This window comes from Cydia splendana, chromosome 15 (genome assembly GCF_910591565.1).
Source record: "Cydia splendana chromosome 15, ilCydSple1.2, whole genome shotgun sequence".
Classification (NCBI taxonomy): domain Eukaryota; kingdom Metazoa; phylum Arthropoda; class Insecta; order Lepidoptera; family Tortricidae; genus Cydia; species Cydia splendana.
In genome coordinates, this window is record NC_085974.1 from 19,041,889 (window position 1) to 19,057,384 (window position 15,496).

At 39.9% G+C, this 15,496-nt stretch overlaps 1 protein-coding gene across 1 annotated transcript in view; it reads left to right on the plus strand.

The window, feature by feature from the left end:
* LOC134797819 (uncharacterized) overlaps positions 1-15,496 on the plus strand; it is a 644,098-nt gene that overhangs the window by 466,660 nt on the left and 161,942 nt on the right. The gene's annotated exons all lie outside the window — the stretch shown is intronic.

A 15,496-nucleotide genomic window follows, 5' to 3' on the forward strand; every position in this document is an offset into this window, starting at 1 on the left:
ATATATTCGGTCTAGGATTACGAGTAGTTCGTATTAAGCTAGAGGTCATATTACTCCGGTAAACCAAAAAGCCGGAGTCGTGACGTTTAAGTAATAGTACTTCCCCTACAGATCCGCCCTTTTGTATAAACAGGGCCTATCTTCAAGCCTCGCCGCTCCTTGACAGGTAAGCAGCCCTGCTATGTGAAGCCATACCAATATCATCCTTAACACAAACTGTTATGGACACTTAGGAATATCCTCTATATTTTGCGTTTGGATAATATAATGTCAATCAAAAACCGCCGTTATTTTTAAAGGCGTAAGCATGCGTGTATGGTTTTTGATGTGCAAAATTATAGGTATAAGCGCATCGATGCGGACTACCTAAATTTGCAGTTGTGTAATAAATTTTAGTTCAAAAATCCATGGTATGTAAATGGCAATAAGGATAATAATTGCTTTGTGTGTGTGTAAAATTAGGATGGGTTTGTAAGTGAAATGTAAGCCGAAGTCTGCAGTTAAATTTGCTTTGATGTTGTTAAGGTGATTTTGTTCTTGGTGTGTTTGTTTTTACGCTTAAATTATTTGACGAGTATTATAAGGGTAACTTGCAAATTACTTAAATAGACACTCCACTTTGTGCTAATTTCATGCTTTTTAATCTCATAGTCAAAAGTTCATATTCAACTCTGGTGAGAAGACTTATTTACCTTCGAACTCTTGTTGCTCTCTTTTCGATCGATCGCTAACATCTTGGTTGAAATCATGACAAATTAGTTGATAATCTACTGTTCTCATGTATACTACAAAAATGTTTAACTTTAAATGTTATGACATGACATGTTTAAAGAAAACGAATTAAGAGTGAAGTAGTAACAGCAATGAAAAACACTAAAATCGTAATCCTACACTGAACCTCAAAATAAATCCATCACAATAAAAAGCTAATTACTTTCTACGTCCAGACTCGTAATAAATACCAAAAAGATATCACAAGCAAATATAAACTTTAATGTCTTGTAAATTAGGTGTATATTAAGGTTTTCGGGTAAGTACGTAAACATGGCCATTTTCACTTAACTAAATGAAAATCGTTCGGTCTGTTGAAAGCAAAGTTGAAAAATAGTAAACTTTGGGGCCCTTCCGAGTTTTGATGGACTAAGAGGAAATTTTGATTTGCTTTTAAATTCTCAATAGGTACTTATACCAACTTATATGTAAGTTATATTTTCTATAGTAACATCATTATTTCCCAATATATATATTTTACAAAATAATTTATAAATATTTTACTGGCGCAGTCAAGGTAGGATGAATTTTATTAGTAGCTCCGGATTATAATGAAACGTAAATTACAACACTTTTTTCTACAACTCAATGTTGAAACCCTTAAATAGAAATGTATTTTAATTAATACAATTATTGACACACTTTTATATAATTTAACAAAACCTTATTCTGTAAATATTGACTCAAACTAATTTCCTTAACTCTAATTTAAAATCTATTGATTGATGTTTGAATTTAATCTTAAAAATACTCATAATAAGAAAAGTCAGAGAGATGAAATAAGAACTCGGTAAATTATTGGAAATCAAAAAATACGTTTCGAAATAACAATCACTCGACACAAAATGTGTTCAGCGCTTCTCAAAGTTTTTAATTACTTTCTGTCTCCTATCCTATCCTCAATTTCGGAATTTGAATATTGCATATATCGCACGACAGTTGAAGTGAAAGAGACATTTGAAAGACAAATTCCATTTAGGTTTACGAGCACCTATGTGCACTTTTCGTGAATAAAATGGAATTGAATATGCAAGGCAAGGCATGGCATGGCACGAGTAATTAAATCTAAGATACAATATGGATTGGATATATCGGTGTCAAAAGTGACGTTTTATTTAAATAAATGTCACTTTTGACGCTGACATAACTGATCCATATCGTATCTATACCAAATATTTGACGTAGGTATCTTAAACTTCGAATCGGGCCATTAGAGTAGTGTATTTCATTTTAAAGTATATTTATGAACTGTAAGGTATTTAGGGGTTGACGCTTAAAATATGTATATTTTATTTACATTGATATGATAAAATTTATGATGAAAATGTATGTAGATTTGATTTTTTTCTCATAAAAACATATTTGAAACTTATTATCCTTGATGTGAATAAAAAAATGAAGACTTAAGGTTAAATTTAATTTGCCTCACATTGACTGGAAAAAATACTAAGATAATTGTACCAAGATATTATCATTGTTTGTAGTGTTTTTCAAATAAATAATAGGTTGTTATAATGCATCTAGTAATGAAGCTACATATAGAAATATATTGTTAATTGCATAAGTCGATCAATAACCAGTCATACGGCACCGGCGACAGAGCACAGTGCAGACAAAATTTAAATTCAATTGTAGAATAAACCAGAATAAGTACTAACTTCAGAGTGTTTAATCAAAAAGTGATCATTAATTTTGTCCGAAAAGCAGTCAAGAAAATAATTTGTGGTATGCAGTCAATATTAGATTTAATTCTATTTTTTTGATTCTTTTAGATTTGGTCAGGCAAGTATAGCTACTTATAATACCAAGGTTATTTTACAACGAGTCTTCTCAGCTAACTGCAAAGTATCTACATAAAACAATGCTGAATATATTATTATATTTTATTGATTAATAAAAAGGAAGGAATTGGCAAAATATCTACTGCCCAATTCGAACTTTAAGACACGTCAATAAATAGATCTAGAAACGATATATAAGGTGCTAACAAATTAGTCACGGATATTTTTACAGCTGATAGTACTCGGTTCTCGGAGTACATTTAAGTATGAAACATCATTGGTTTTGTTGTTTTTTTGGAGAAAACTAGGAAACAAATTTGCTACGTTAACCCTGTTAATAAGATAATTAAATGAGACCTCTTTAGATATTCTAGAACCTCTTTAAACTTGAGGTGACGTGACATGACAGACAGTGTTAATCTTGACAGGTACATAATAGGGGTGATTATTTAAAAAATAAATTATAATATTTTTTTTTGTTCGGTAAATGAAAACAAAAAAATTATATGCAAAGGTTCCTTAATTACAGTTAAAAGTTAATTGTTTTAATGTTATGTATTATCTCTTAAAATATCCGTGACTAATTTGTTAGCACCTTATATATTAGATGTGTCAGTGTGGAAAGTTAAGTTTTTGTTTGAAGAAACGTCACATTTCTGGATCTATTAACTGACGTATCTTGAAATTTGAATCGGCCAGATTATGTATTACCCTTAATGAAATTAAATGAAAATATTTATATCCAGGCAACTATTGGCACAGAGATTAATACCTTAAAACTAGCATACATAATTATTATAATAAAATATATCTTAAAACTAAAAACACACATTTATGGCTACGATGCCTGATGCTTGTCTTGCTTGCTTAATGTTTTCTGTGCTGTTTTAGAAGTATGGTGGCCCACGCTTCAATTATACTTATGGTGGCTAAATTAAAAAGATTTTCATTGGATTATTTCCGATTAGCCCATTAGTTAATGCTAAAAGGTTTTTATGTTTCCGTAAAAATGTACAAACTAGCGAACGCTAAGATCTCCAGCGGGCGATTGTCATTGGCAACATTACTTCGCATCCGTGTTCTCCTGGGCCACTATTGCCCCGTCAGCCCCCGCGTCACATTGCGTCTCTTCTCTTGGATCTACTGCCTTTTACTACCTTACTTACTTTGCATTTATACCACAAAATATATGGCTGGCCGCGGGGCTCCAATCTTCCCTGTACTATCAATAATGATAGAATACTGTGCTAACGCTATTCTATCGTTATTATCGGAACAAATACATTTTTTTGAATTCTTAAAAGGAGTCGAGCTGATAGATCGCGAAATGGGCTTCGATCATCTACCTTTAATAATGCCAGCAACGGGATATATATTTTCATTTATAATAGTTCATAAGGCATGGGGTTGCATTAGAATTTTTTTTTATTATGGACATGGGATTTATTTTTCATCGTTTACGAATATAATGTCGATGGCATCCGCTCTTAATTGCTTATTGTCATCCTTGCCTCTCGATATGCTACGTCTCCGTATAAGGTTGCTTCGCCAAGTCTTGACAAGTAACTTGAGCCTGTCGATAAATAATACAGAGGATAAAATAAAAATACTCTGGGATAGCTTAAGAGTGTACAAGAGGTTGATAGACAATTTAACCAGTGAATTCCATTGGACTAAGCTGCAGGTGAGAATTACTTTATGAATAGAATGGAATAGAAACTCGTTTAATCAAGTAGGATTTTACAATCTCTTTTGCATCGTCAAAGTACATTATAAATACATTAAAATAAAATTAAAAATAAATAACAGCTTACAAAATATAAAATTCAACAATTATAATTTACTACCGATACGGCGGCCATGTATCTTTATCATGAATATACTTTTCTTATTTCTTTATTTGTATAATTTAGACTGACTACGCAAATAATTACAATAATATCATTTTTATCTCCGAGTGGAATAAGAATTTTGCGAAGAAAAGAATGAAGTTGGCGTTGAAAGTACCCATTTAAAAATAATACAGTTCTTTATTAGCAAAAATATTTGTTATTCATCTTTTGCATTAAAACTATGTAATATAACTATGTAATTATTATTTTTTTATTATGTTTTCAGATATTTATTAGTACGTGTTGCTGTTTTTTTTCATTCGTTGTAAACGGTTACTATATTTGCTTTGCAAGGAAATATTCCCCAGATGTGAGTAATACTAGTAGATATTCGCCTTTAGAAGATATTAATACTTATGTAGAGCTTAGTCGAAGTAACGAGTAATATATACGAAAAAACTCAAAAGTATTCTGCGGTTTTCGAGGCCGATAATAAGAACAACAAAAAAAGTATTTTTTTTTGGAATTTGGAAAATTTAAATATATATCGGGTGGAACAGAACGAAGGACTTTTATGCAAACGGGGAATTGTTTAGGCTACGTACTTTATTTTTCACTTATTAATCACGTTAATATTTCTAACCGTTTTTGAGATACAGTTTTTTAAACATTAGTGCAAAAATCTGTATGTTTCAACCCTAGCAAGATAATCCTATTAATGACATGACATGTGTCAATTTAAAATGTAAATAACTTTGTAGAGTTGTCACTGATATAAAAATATTTCATTTTAATAATTTTGTTTTACTTTTTAATCCAGCTTTACCATTATAATAATTTGATTGTACACTTAGATAACACTATCCTTTCAGCTCAGTCCCTAGAAATGTTCCACCCTGTATAATTGCATCATGTCACAATTTATATTGTTCCGGCTATTAGTTGCCACTGGATATACGAGTTTTGTAATATTTTATTTGTTCCTACAGGCAGAATACGGGATAGCCGACTGTACATGGGACATATTTTGGTATGTTTTGTTTACCGCACCATCTTGTCTGCCAGCGGTGTTCTGCGAGCTAGCTTCCCGGGAAGTCGACAAACTAAAAACTGCCGTTGGTGAATTGCTACTTCTTTGCGAAGGTATCATTCTTTATTTTAACGCTTTTTCAATAAAGATGATGATTTTTGAAAGATGTTTAAATGTCTTCATGTAGACCAGTCAAATAGATCCAAAATTAGAGGGATTGAAAGACAAGTCTGAGAATTTTGTCACAAGTCTGACATGGATTGACGAAATTGGAAACTATGGTTTATATTTTACGTAAATCTATATTTCATAAACCTTGTTCATGTTTATGCACAGATGATGAACTACAATCAGAGCTGCAGTTGGCGATTGAATATTTGGATCATAGCCCCTTCAGAGAGTCCATCTTCCAGGTGTGGTCTCTCGACGGCTCTTCCATACTTGCTTTCGGCGGCCTCTGCACCGCCTATCTTATTACCATCGTTCAGATATTTGGCATTATTTAGTTTAACTTCCTGACTAACGTCATCTTTGGCATTATCATTAAGCTAAGCCTTACTTGACTGCACTATTTGCTTCAACATACCTATACTTTACAATTATCAATTACTTAATGTTTTGCTCCTTTCATACAAATACGTAAGTAAATCAAAATGATAGAGAGAGAGACAGATAATACAAATGATCAGAATGAGAGAGAGAGATAATACAAATGATTGAGGCTTGTAGCGCATTTATGAATAAGGATTAATGGCGTTATTTATAAATGCGTAGAATGTCTGACTGCTAATTGGTAAATACCTTTATGCTATAATCTACAATTTTATTATAATATACGAATAAACTAATATAAAATATAACTAGTACAATTGTATCACTTCGTTTGAATTGAAGTTTGTGTTAGTCACGCGCAAATTTTATATTAAAGGAAAAAATGGAAAAATTACGCTTCCGGCAGGACTTGAACCCGCAACCACCGCAATCCGTGCGTTAGCTCTGCCAATTGAAAATTTGGAATATCGCTCGCAGACGTATCGGCATGTTTAAAAAAAAAATGATGTAGTGTTGTTGTTGTTAAGTTTACGCTATGGCACCAGAATTACATATGTTATTATGCTTATAAATTGTTTTATTTCAACAAGTTTACTTGATAAACCCTTAAACAGATCATATATTTTATTGAATAGGTACTCATTTAATATTTTCTTCAAATACCGCGATATATTATCTTAACGGATTACATTGCAATGAATTTAGTAAAATTAATCTCTACGTTTAGAATTCGTTTATTAGTTTTAATCCAATTATTTAGTTTATATTAGGTCCTTACCTATGAAATTGGCGTTTTTGTTCATAGATATAAGTCTGATCCTAGTTTTTTTTTTTACAAAAGTACATACACAATTACAATAAAACTACAGTGCACTCAATAAACAACGATTTTACATACAATTAATTGTTATTTTTTATTGTTAAGTGTTCAGAATTAAGCCTTGAAAATAGGTCTTTTCATGTGCTGTCGGTTCGAGTATTAAAATTACTTATATTTTTCTAATGGTACCAATTTTCAAGAAATGGAGATATTGAAAACATACCTTAAAGGTGTCAAAAATTACTGGAAAAATTTTGTTTGGTTTGAATTAGCCATCAAAAAAATATCCGCAAAATTAATTGTATGGAAATTCGTGTTTCGTTGAAATTCTCCGGACAAAACGCCAATTTCATAGGTAATGACCTAATACCTACTTAATTTTAATAATAGTTTATAAGTTTTGTTACTGAATAAATCTTATCATCCTTTACATAAACACAGCAACACATAACAGGAGGTAGAAAGAACACATAGCTGAGCTATCAACAAGTCTGCAGTCTTGGAGCACGGCGATGCGAATGCAAATCAATTAATAAAATTTGAATAGCCTCTGGTTCTCGCCAAGGAGAAGCGATATATTCCCAGAATGTTGCGTGAGGCCAAGAAATATTTATCAAAACTTTAATAAATAAGAAAGTTGTTTTTTCTCTACCACCAGTACGAGGAGTATGATAAAATAACAAGTAAGTAAGACAGGACTGTGAGGCCATAGTGTTGAATGGTGTGGATATTTTAGTATACGAGTCCTTTACCAGGACTCAAACTATCTCCGTACCAAAAGCCGTAGCAGGATAAGGGAAGAAAAAAATGCCCTTATATGATTAAGAGCTGAGTTTTTTCTATAATTACTTACATCTAGTAGTACAGTCGCCATCAGATATATCGGAGCGGCCAAGGTGTTCACAATATCTGAACACGCGCTCTAACGCCCTGACAATAGAGGCGTGTTCCGATATTTGTGAGCACCTTGGCCGCTCCGATATATCTGATGGCGACTGTACAATAGTGCCAAGTTTTGTTGAAAATGTCCCAGCGGAAAAAAAAATCCGAATTCATGAAATATGACTTTTCTCTAAAACTCTTCATTAGTTTTCAACAAAACTTGGCACAATTGTGGCACTATATGTAAGTAATTATTGAAAAAAAACTCAGCTCTTAATCATAAAAGGGCATTTTTTCCCTTATCCTGCTACGGCCTGTCATCTAAATCGCTTCAGCGGTTAAAGCGTCAAGGCGTAACAGACGGACAGGCAGAAATACTTCCGCATTAATAATGAATAGTATGGATTTTATTTTAGCGTCTTACATGTGGGTGGTCTGGTGGGACGCCAAAAATTGTATGAAATATTCATCTTTACATTTGGCAACCCCATGGCAACCCTGACTCCAATCGAACGTCAAATTGGTCCGATTAAAAACGCGTCGTAACGAGACCGCACGCCAGACGGCACGTACGGTCACCCATTAATGTTTATACGAATTTGAACTTTATCCCGAGGCCTTGCGATCTAAAATACTGTGAGTTGTCTAGCGTTTCGGAAAGGATTATGTCCATTTGATGAGGGAAATTGACTTTGGGGATTGTGCGTAGTTGCTTAACTGTTCATTTTAAAAGGAATCTGATACGTTTGCGTTGAGTCTCTCTTAATTAAAAATCCAGCTTAATTTATTGTTAGTAGTTCTTTTTATTATTTATGTTTGCGAGAGAAAAAAAAACTTATTCATAAAAACGTTACCAAGCAACACAATATCACAACATGAGACATAAATAAACTTACACGTCTTATCTTATCTTATCTTATTGTTTTCGGGGGCCCTTGCGGATACACTTCGACCCATAGGGATCTTTTGTGCAGTTACCCCCTAGAAGAGATCCGTCAACTACTCAAGAGCTTTTCCCACCATATCCATGTGTCGGATGATGGAGCTCATGGGTAGCGTTTTAAAGTCCTTTGGTTCCAGGTATCCTGCTCCAAAGTCCTTCATTCTTTGTCTGGCGAGGGCGTGACATTCACACATTAAGTGTCTTACTGTCTCTTCCTCTTCGCCACACATACGACAATCGGTGTTGTCAGAGTGTCCCATCTTGGCCAGAAATCCTTTGACCCCGTAATGGCCAGTAAACACCCCCGTTATGATTTGGAGTTGTCTTTTGCTAAGTTTCCAAAGCTTTTTGCTCCAGCCGAAGTCTATTTCTTGCATAAAGAGCTTTGCATGCTTTAGACCCGTCAGACTATCCCATTCTTCCTGGTGTTTGGTCTTGCTATGGTCTTTAATAGCCGTTGTGATGGTTCCCTATGAGAGCCCCACGAATGGTTCCGGACCTATAAGGTTACTTACAGATCCGGCTCTGGCGAGTTCATCTGCATTTTCATTGCCTATGAATCCCTCGTGCCCTGGGATCCATACCAGTTGCACCCTGTTTTGCCTTCCAAGCTGGTTCAGAGCTTGGACGCCATTATATACCAGTCTAGAGTCCACTCTGGGAGCTTCGAGCGCTTTGAGAGCGGCCTGACTGTCGCTGAGTATATAGATATTCTTCCCTTGGGTTCGCCTAACTATATTCTCATGAACACAGGCAATTATAGCGAATGTCTCGGCTTGGAAGACAGTGGCGTAATTGCCCATGCTTATACTACTACTAAAGTCATTTGCATAAATGCCTGCCCCCGTACCAGATTCTGTCTTAGACCCATCTGTGTACCATATAATGTCGTTTTCATCAGAGATTGGTGCTTCAAGACCTTCGGTCCACTCAGCCCTTGTTGGAATTTTAACGTCAAAATTCTTATGGAACACAAACTTGGGTTGCATCTTATCGCAGCCCATGTTCGTAATCCTTTTCATGAAATTGTCGCATTCCATGTTTGTGTGTTTGGTCTTTGGCTTGCTATCGCTCCAGAGTCCTGTTAGGGTCAACCTGTGTAGCGATTTCCGCGCCTCAGATTGTATCACTAGGTGTAGCGGCGAGAGGTCTAGCAGTACCTCCATCGCCGCTGTTGGCGTCGTTCTAAACGCGCCAGTAATAGCCATGCATGCCGTTCTTTGTATTTTCATAAGGGCATCCCTGCATGTGCTCTTTAGTGGCCACCATGCCAGGCATCCGTACAAGATGATAGGTCTTACCATCATGGTATAGATCCATCTTAGTACCTTTGGGTTTAGACCCCACGTTTTGCCATAAGCCGATCTACACATTCCAAACACTCTAAGTGCCTTGGTGGTTGTTAGTTCGACATGCTTTCTCCAGTTCAGCTCTTTATCTAGTGTAACGCCTAGATATTTCACTTCATTGGACATTTCCAGTACCCTTCCATAAAGCTTCAGCTGCTTCATGCCATTAAGGGTCTTTTTCCTGGTAAACGGTATTACTACTGTTTTGCCTGGGTTTATGGAGAGTTGATGACAGTTGCACCATCTTTCCACTTGCTTCAGTGCTTTATTCATGATTTCCGATACTGTTCCCGGGAATTTCCCGTTTACAAGAATCACTAAATCATCTGCGTACCCTACCGTATGTATTGGGCCTTTGTTTAGTTCTTCCAACAGTGAGTTAACTACCAGACTCCAGAGAGTTGGTGAGAGAACCCCACCCTGTGGACAACCCTTCGTAGCCGTAGCTAATATTTCATCTCCCATAAGGGAGGATTTTATTAGTCGGCTATTTAGCATAGTACCAATCCATCTACAGATTGTTGGTTCTATGCCATGTTTAGATGCTGCAATATTGATTGCCTGATACGTGGTGCGGTCAAATGCCCCCTCCACGTCTATAAAAGTGGCCAGACATAGTTCTTTGTTCTCTATCGCCTGTTCCGCTCTGGTTGTCACCAGGTGTAGTGCCGTTTCAGTCGATTTACCCGGCTGATACGCACACTGCAATTGGTGCAGCGGATGCCTCTTAAGAGGACCATCCCTTATGTGTCTGTCTACCAGTTTCTCCAGTGTTTTGAGGAAAAACGATGACAGACTTATCGGCCTGTATGATTTGGCTTCTGTGTAATCTGCTTTGCCTGGTTTAGGCAAGTACGTTACCTTTACCATCCTCCACACACGCGGTACGTGTCCGAAGGCTATGCACGCTCTGTACAGTCTACCTAAGTGCGGTATTAGTACATTGGCGCCCTCTTGTAGTAGTATGGAGTAGATTCCATCTGGCCCCGGGGCTTTGTATGGTTGAAATGTGGATAGTGCCCATTGTATCTTATCGTGATCTACTACCTTTTTAGACGTGTCCCAGTTGTACCTGGTCGTGCTGATGGATTGTTCCATTGCACCGGTTGCTACATCGTCCGTTACTCTCTGATGTATTATCGAGCCTGGGAAGTGTGTGTCACACATAACTTTGAGGGTTTCTAGCCCCGTTTCAGTCATTCTTCCGTCACTTCTTCTGATGGAAGTGAGTGGAACTGACTTCGTTGCAGCTAGTGCCTTTGTAAGTCTCATGCCTTCCGGTATGGACCTGATTTGATCGCAATGGTTCATCCATGCTTTCCTTTTTGCTTTCCTCACAGCTTTGCTGTATTCCGTGAGTTTTCGCGCGTAATGCTCGAAGTCATTGGTCCTTTTAGCATCATTGAAGACAGCTCTGGTTTCCTTCCGGAGTTTTGCAATCTCCGGGTTCCACCAGGGCACCTTCTTCGCCAGGATTTTCTTTTCCGGGCAGTTGTTTGTCCAAGCTGTATAGACAGCTTGTGCTATTCTGTCTGTTTCAAGTTCTATGTCAATAATAGAGTTTAACTTGCCTTTAGGGTCTCCCAGTTCCACCTCCAGGTCACTTTTGAACGCTAACCAGTTGGTGTTCCTGGGATTCCGTTTGCGTATAGTTTCTAATTGGATTTTAGTCTTATACCTGAAGCATATATATCTGTGGTCCGATAAAGAAATCTCCCCAGAGACATGCCATGAGCTAATCTTATTACTCGCGTTGTTGGACGCTAGCGTTATATCAATAACCTCCCCCCGCCTTGCATTGACGAATGTCGGTTCATTGCCTTTATTTAATAGTTGTAAAGAAGAGCTTACCAGAAAATCCAGTACCTTCTCTCCTCTTCTGTTGACATCCGAGCTCCCCCAGATGACGTGGTGAGCATTTGCATCGCAGCCGATGATCAGGTCGGTGTTCGCCTGGCTGCCGTAAGCAGCGAGATCCCTCAGTTGCCCAGTGATTGGATCCGCTGCCTCGTAGGGAAGGTAGGCTGATGAGATGATTAGTGCCTTACCCCCCCCCCCCCCTTGTTTTGGATCTTGACCGTAGTCAGATCCCTGGAACAGAAAGCATGTAGAAGCAGAGCGTCAATGCCATTTTTAACATAGATACATGTCCTCATAGTACTCTCAGGACAAACATATAACAATGTCCCGCCAGTACCGTTTAAGCCTCTTATCTCGCCTTTGTAAATGTATGGTTCTTGTATAAGAGCAATATGGAATTTATCGCTTTTTAACAGCTTAGCCAGAAGGGCAGTGGCTGCTTTATTGTGCTGGAGATTAATCTGTACGCACCTTAAGCCCTCCATTGCGGCGTTTATTGTTTGGTGGTGCTGAGATCAGCAGCCACCTCCTGGACCGTGTCGTCGAAGGACATAGGTGACATGGTACCCTCCAGGTAGAGTTCCGCCAGACCACGCAGATCCTCTGAGCCCGCCATCGATGAGATCGGTGACGATGCTCGAGACATGCGCGGTCCAGCATGGTCCTCTCCTAGCTGCACCATGCCCCCCGCCTCCTCCGACTGGTCCTCCGCCACCTCCACAGGTGCGTCACCGGCTGGTGGCGCCTCCGGTTCCGGGGTCCCCCCTGTCGCCACAGCGACCGTAGCCTTCTGGGTTACCTCCCCCCCCTCTCCCCCCTCCCTACACGGCTCGACCTCAGCCCCCCCAGGCCCCTGCTCCCGCGCTTCCTCCAGAAGCTTGAAGTGGCTGGTGTCGAGCCCCGTGTGCAGAACGTAGTCGGCCTCCTTGATGACGGCGGCCGACACCCGGTCCATCAGTACGATTCGCCTGGTGCTCGGCCCCGACTCCACGGTGTCGACTACCTTCCACTCGCTCGTGCGCAGCCTAGGGTTCCTCCTCTGCAGCACCCTGAGAGCTCTCGCCATGTCCTGAGTGCCATCGACCACCGTTCTCCAGGCCATCTTGACCGGTTTCGGCAGATCTTTGGCACTCACGACCTTCAGGCGCAGCCCGGCAATCTCTCCACCTCCGATTACCGTGCCGAGCCATGCCGCGGATTCCCTCCCCTTGCAGGTGACGTTGAGCGCGCCCCCCACGAGGTTGCCGAGTGTGATGTCGGGCATGGGTTCTTCGGCCTTGTCAAGAAATAGGAGCAGAGCTCCTACGATGGCCGGCATATGCTCCTGCACCACTTTCTCGGCAGGAAAGGCCACTGGGACGATGGCCATCTTCTCGCTCGCCGTGACTTCCGCGAACGATCCCCCTACCTTCGCTCTCTTGGAGTCACCGGCGAGCAGAGATGAGTCGCCACTGGCCCCCAGTGACCTCTTATTCTGTGGCCTTCCCGCTCCACTTGTGGAGGGTCCGGCCACCGATTCCGCGTCCGTTCTTAGTCGCGCCTTCGCACGCCTCTTCTGCCTCCTGGACTTAGCGGCTCCTCCACCCGACTGCACGTCCACGCCCTTAGGCATGGCCGCGCTGTCGAGGGCGCCCGGAGCAACGCCAGCAGGATTTGGAAGCGGTGCTCCCGTTTGCCTCTTGCAGTAGGCCATCGTTCCGCTGCCTACTCCTCCGGCACCTGCGCTAGTCGGTCCCCCTGGGGGAACTTGCTCGGCGCGAGTGGTACCTTTGGAGTGGCCTGCTCCACTATGGCCTCTGCCTTTCGCGCCGTGCGCGTCCTCCGTCCTCGCGGACCTCCAAACCTTACCGCTACCTACTCTCGCGTTCCTGTCAGGGACAGGCCCACTAAGAGCTGGTGCAGCAACTTTTGCGCTATGCGCCTTTGCCTCATCCCGTACGGGTCCGGCTTTTCCTCCTTCCGTCGTTTTTGGTAATATGTTGTCCATAAACCACCAGTGAAAATTTCAGCAGCTTGGCTCCCCACCCTCCTCGGAGCCTCACATTTGGGATGCTTTGACGCATCAGGGATACCAAGCTGATATAGCGTCCCAAAGTGCGTTGCCCATGAATCCGCACGGTGCCAAAACCCTAGTCAGCTCCACAGCCGACATGGGAGTCGTGCTCCGCCGATTATAGACCCCTACACCCCAGGACACTCGCCATGTGGCCATCTGACTGGACACAACAGCCGATTGATCTTGACTGGCTAGGTCTAGACCTCCCGTGTGAGATGAATCTAGAGCCATAGGAACTTCTTCTAACGGGGATAACGACAACAGACCCCCGCTTCGCGCCCGCTCCCAGGATCTCTTTCTCCACCCGTACGGGTCCCCGCGCACGGTACAAACACGCGGGTGGCATTCTACCGCTAATCATCCTTCTTTGTGGATGAGAAGCCCGCTGCGACATGCCACATCATCGCTTACGGCTGATTACGTGGGATATGGATCACGTGGGAACTTACACGTACTTTTTGTAATTAAATATTTTTCAATTGGAAAATGTATTAAGTAAAACGGTGACTGATATCATCCCATACCATAATAAACAACACATTCAACTAAATATAGACGTTTCAAAATAAAAGCCCCTAGGACAACCGTAAAACCACCCGACTATAGTCCATTACTACAACTATGGTCTACAGTTTCAACAGGTACAAGTATCAAAACAAATGCATTTTTTTGTATGTCTGAGTTATTTCTCCCCTTCATCAAAATATCTTGCCTCAGAACGCCATTCAAATAAGTAACAGTCACGCCTAAAAAAAGATATTTGAGTTATTAGTATATCTTGCCTCAGAACGCCATTCAAATAAGTAACAGTCACGCCTAAAAAAGATATTTGAGTTATTAGTTGTAAAATTTTAGTCGGGTGATTTTACGGAACGGAAATCTGTCTAATCCAACACGATTTTAAAAACGATCGTGCCATGGAGTCACTTTCAGAGTGAAATATTTGTACGTCTAACAAGTCCCAATATTTTCATTTCATTCCTTCGAATGAACGAGTGACCCAAAAATGTCAGGATAACAATCCCTTTGCATAAACTCCACCATCTAATACAACTTGTGTCGCCGGGAGCGACTTCTGACTGTTAAAAATTTGAAAACTTTTCGGGGCGAACTTTCAAGTATTTTTTCATGGAAATTGTTAGGTTGTGTGGAGTTTGATGAGATGCCTTCCCAGGTGGTATGGAGATACTTTTGATGTTAAACAAGATGAACATTGTTGATACAAAAAATTTGGCAAATTTTCTATTCAGCAGGCCTATCATGATCGAGCTTTTACCGTCTCTTATCGTGGCCATCACTTTCTAAAAAGCATAATGTTGATGAGTACGAGAGTGATGCATGCACCAAATTAGAATAACTACCTATAGAAGTCTGACCGGAGCTCAAAAATGACCCCGCGTGTATTGTGCCGCGAGTGACTCAACTGCACTGTGCACTTGACAACGTCATATACTGTAATGCCGCGCAAAAGGTTAAGGTTTGACATATAGCATATTATTTTAGCCAATCAAAACTTTTCGTGACCACTCACAATTTATTAATAGCTGGAAATTGTGTATTGAGAAATATTCAAAGCTGCGGGCGGGTTATAAATATTTATGGAGAAGGGATAACTTTCAG